Here is a 5042-nt window from a genome sequence, read left to right as displayed (position 1 = left end):
CTTGGTTTATTTTATTTTATTTTATTTTATTGCTTTGAGCTGCCTGATCTCCCAGCAGCAGGAAATACTGTCTCTTTCACTTCATATGAGTTCAGTCAGAGTAGATCTTGTCCCTGTGAAGGGAGTGGAGCAGGATCCCTTTTCTGGTAATGGTAGTTGCATTTCTAAGTCAGATTGAAAGAATCCATGACTTTGAATTTCCCCAATTTGTCTCAGTGCAGTTATTTGTGTTAGTGTCTTTGAGGGTGAGTTTCCTTGTGTTTTGTTACCCTGCACTTTTTACTTTCTGTGGGACTGTATTCCCAAGGCCCACATGAGACTTCAGACTGTGAGGCTGTGAAGAACATTTAGGCTTTCACTTGGGGCATTTGGCTGAATGGTACAAGGCGGTGGGGACGATGTGAATACGTTCAATGTACCATATTTTTTTTGTAAATTATTTATGTAGTTTTTTAAAAAAACAAGAGCTTCTCATATACGTTAATGAAACATTGTTCTTGCCAAAGATTGTAAATATTTATTTATTTGTTCATTGGGTCAAACCTTCACCACTGAAACCCTACGTTTAGCTAGAGCTTCATTTTTATACTGAAGATTAACAACAGCAAATAAATTATAAAAAGGTTTCTATAAGTGAATCTCTCTCCCTTTTTTAAAAGGAATTAGTGGGATTCCTTCTGGAAGAGGGTCGGGCATTTCACCTAGGGAGAACGGACATTTTGTTTCTTGAAACTGAAAGAAATGGTGTCCCTTGACTGGAAGTTTTCCTAGTATGTGCGCAAGTTCAAGGTTCAAAGCTTTGACACGGGTCCTCCTTCCATTGAAGGCTCTGGTGTGCACATGGCCCCGGCTGTTGGTTCTTCTTGTCAGACAGGAACAGAATCTTTCAGTGACTCCAATAAGAATCACAAAAGAATTCAGAGAAAGCTGAGACACAAGGGACTGCCCGTGATTACAGTAGGGCTCCACTTGCCCTACTGATCCCAAGCAGAGGAAGGAGCAAAGATCATAAAGCACACCTCAAAACAAGCCCTTGTCTGGTACAGAGAAGGGGTGACCACAGTACTACATGCAGCCTGAGATATTTCTTCCATACCCAGCTGATGGGAAGGTTTATGGACATGGCAGAGGTGTTAAACAGATGGAGACATGAGAGAGCGCCACAGAGGTAGAAGAAAAATTGGTGGGGTCAGAAACAGAGTGGGTGTCTTTGGCTGCAGTAGTGGGTCTGACAGCCATCGGTAAGGTGATATGAGGACCACATTCTCTGTGGACATGATGGGCAGTGAAGCCCCTGGCTTGATCAAGTTGAGCTGGTGGACTTGCACCCGTAATTATAGAGGAAGAGGTTAGGCATTAGACATCAGTAAGCAAGACTTTGAAAAACTCAGAACCACAGTGGTAAGGGGTGGGATGTGACCTTAGCTGGTCAGTATGGAAGGACACTTAATGCATGTTTAATTCAAGACACAGGGAAGGATTTTCTCATAGTGACGAGAAAGCCAGCCTTAACGTGGAACATTGCTCAACTGCTCATTTGTACATTTTGTTTTTCTGTTTGATTATCTATGCACAAATAAGTTTCCTGACAGGGTTTTCCCCCACCCCATGGCCCCAGGCACATTAGAGTCACTGCCATCAGGACTGAGTCTTGTGTGTCCATGACATGACTAGGAGTGAGGAGGGTCCCTGGAATCTGGTGGCTTATATGAGAGAATGGCCCAATGAATCCTCACTTCTGCTTCTCACAAATTCTGCAGGATCTGCAGGCTGCAACACCTTTAGCCCACGGCCAAATGCCACCATTCTGGAAGCTGAGACTATTGGCTGTGGATGTTAGTTGTCTGGAACCCCACAGTGTGAACTCTGAGTGCGATGAAGGAGTCCATGTTATAACAGCCGTCTTGTTCCCCAAGTATGTGGTTGCCAGACATGGAGGAAATTCTGGGGCTGAAGATTGATAATGGTGATACCAGTCTTGACTGTGTGATTCTCCCAGTGCTAGGCTGAACTTGTTCTATGGACATGGGGAATTTTGGAACCTTCAATGTCTATGAGACTTTTGGGAACTTTGGGCTGCCTTTTCCTTTTTGCTCTGGGTATCTAAAGCAGTCTTTCCAGCCCCATAAAGTAGCATGGTCACTGGGTTTGCAAGAACCAGTTTAGGGGAGTCAGGGTTTCTTTGCTGGTTTTGGGGCCAGGGATCAATGAGCAACAGTGGAACAGAACTGGTAACACAGACATTGGGGTTCTTCTGAGAATGAAAGTGCACATGAGACATTTGTGTTATATATTTCTTCCCTCACCCATGTTTTCCAGAGCTAACACCCCAGTGCTAGTGGTGCAGTTGAGAGAACTGAGGGCATTGGTGGCCATGCCAACTGCCTTCCGAGGGGTGGGTGCTGCTCTGCTCCCAGGGGATATGCTTGGCAATACTGTTCTGCTGAGAGAACTCACTGCTGAGATAGTTAGGACAGTAGCCTGGGAATCCACTTAGGTATTTCTGCCAAGAAGCCTGTGCCGCAAGCCACCAAGTGTCTGCCCCAGGCTGTTATGGGATTTCCCACCCAGTTCTGCAATGGCCTTGCCCCAAATGAATACACAGACACTATATTATTTATGAAACTGTTGGCCAGTGACTAGGACTTCTTATTCAGCTAGCTCCGTCTTAATTATGAACCAATTTCTATTAATCTATGTATTTCCATGTGGTCTTATCTTACTGGAGAATGCCTGACTCAATCTTCTCTTCCCAGGATTACATGATGGCTCCTCTTTGAATCCTCCATATCTCCTAGACCCACTTATCTTGCTGCCCTATTGGCCAACAGTGTTTTATTCATCAACCAATAAGATAAACATATACAGAAGGACAACCCCATCACCAGGCACCACTTACGTTTTGTTGCATCTATGCAACACAGGAAGAGAGGTCACTCCTGACCTTTCTCATTCCAGGTGAGGTTCTGGAGCATGGGTTGGCCTTAAGACTAGGTAGCCATCCCCACTTTGCTCAGAAGCACTGTGTGTTGCTGTTATCTGTGGCAGGACACCACTACTTATCGGCTGATCTCAGGTTTTTATGTTTAGATGCCTTTGAGCCATATGATGGCCTTTTCACTCCGAGCACATTATGTGTCATGAGAAGTGATATTTTAGCACTGGAATTCCCATGAGGACACGCTTTCCCCATGCCTTGGCCCAGAAGCCAGAGGATCAGATCTAAATTCACTGCTCTGTGGACATGTGGAGGATGTTTGTCTGCTCACAGTGGCAGGTTGCAACTGTAGAGGTGGAGGAGGAGGTGAAGGAGGAGGTGGAGGAGGAGGAGGTGGAGGAGGAGGTGGCCACACTTCTGTAGCAGATGTCTAAGAAACCACGGGGCACATTGTGTGGGTCTCTGCTCATATAAGGTAAGGTGCATGTCTGTGCATGCTTGGGTGGAAGAGGTGTATAGATGTGTATTTAATGAGTCAGTCTATGCTCACCATTGGGATTAATGCTGTACACACACACACACACACACACACACACACACACACACACACACACTTTCAAATCATTTTTGTAGGTTCTGTTTGTTCTCAGTATACAAACAAATGAACTGGAGTAGGAATGGGCCAGCATTATCCAGGCATCAGTGCAGTATGTATATGTGTAGAGTGTGCAGTACAGTGGTGTGTGTGTGTGTGTGTGTGTGTGTGTGTGTGTGTGTGTGTGTATGTGTGTGTGCACGCGCATGGTGTATGTGTGTGTGTAAGGTATGCAGTACAGTGTAATGAGTGGGTCTGTAGGGTATGTAGTGCAGTGAGTGAGTCTACAGGGGATGCAGTGCAGTGAGTGAGTCTACAGGGTATGCAGTGCAGTGATTGGGTCTGTAGGGAATTCAGTGCAGTGATTGGGTCTGTAGAGTATGTAGTGCAATGTAGTGTTTGGTCTGTAGGGTATGCAGTGTAGTGTTTGCTTTGTAGGGTGTACAATGCAGTGCAGTGTGTGGATCTGTACAGTATGCAGTACAGTGCAATGGTGGATCTATAGGGAATGCAGTGCAGTGACTAGGTCTATAGGGAATTCAGTGCAGTCAGTGGGTCTGTAAGGAATGCAGTACAGTGAGTGAGTCTACAGGGGATGCAGTGCAGTGATTGAGTATATAGGGAATGCAGTGCAGTGATTGGGTCTGTAGGGAATGTAGTGCAGTGAGTGAGTCTACAGGGGATGCAGTGCAGTGATTGGGTCTGTAGGGAATTCAGTGCAGTGATTGGGTCTGTAGAGTATGTAGTGCAATGTAGTGTTTGGTCTGTAGGGTATGCAGTGTAGTGTTTGCTTTGTAGGGTGTACAATGCAGTGCAGTGTGTGGATCTGTACAGTATGCAGTACAGTGCAATGGTGGGTCTATAGGGAATGCAGTGCAGTGACTAGGTCTATAGGGAATTCAGTGCAGTCAGTGGGTCTGTAAGGAATGCAGTACAGTGAGTGAGTCTACAGGGGATGCAGTGCAGTGATTGAGTCTATAGGGAATGCAGTGCAGTGATTGGGTCTGTAGGGAATGTAGTGCAGTGAGTGAGTCTACAGGGGATGCAGTGCAGTGATTGGGTCTGTAGGGAATGCAGTGCAGTGATTGAGTCTACAGGGAATGCAGTGCAGTGATTGAGTCTACAGGGAATGCAGTGCAGTGATTGGGTCTGTAGGGAATGCAGTGCAGTGATTGGGTCTGTAGGGAATGCAGTGTAGTGATTGGGTCTGCAGGGAATGCAGTGCAGTGATTGGGTCTGTAGGGAATGCAGTGCAGTGATTGGGTCTGTAGGGAATGCAGTGCAGTGAGTGAGTCTACAGGGAATGCAGTGCAGTGATTGGGTCTGGGTCTGTAGGGGATTCAGTGCAGTGATTGGGTCTATAGGGAATGCAGTGCAGTGACTGGGTCTGTAGGGAATGCAGTGCAGTGATTGGGTCTACAGGGAATGCAGTGCAGTGATTGGGTCTGTAGGGAATGCAGTGCAGTGAGTGAGTCTACAGGGAATGCAGTGCAGTGATTGGGTCTGCAG

The sequence above is a fragment of the Cricetulus griseus genome, chromosome 2 (assembly GCF_003668045.3).
Source record: "Cricetulus griseus strain 17A/GY chromosome 2, alternate assembly CriGri-PICRH-1.0, whole genome shotgun sequence".
NCBI lineage: Eukaryota > Metazoa > Chordata > Mammalia > Rodentia > Cricetidae > Cricetulus > Cricetulus griseus.
Note: the sequence above shows the minus strand (reverse complement) of the source record.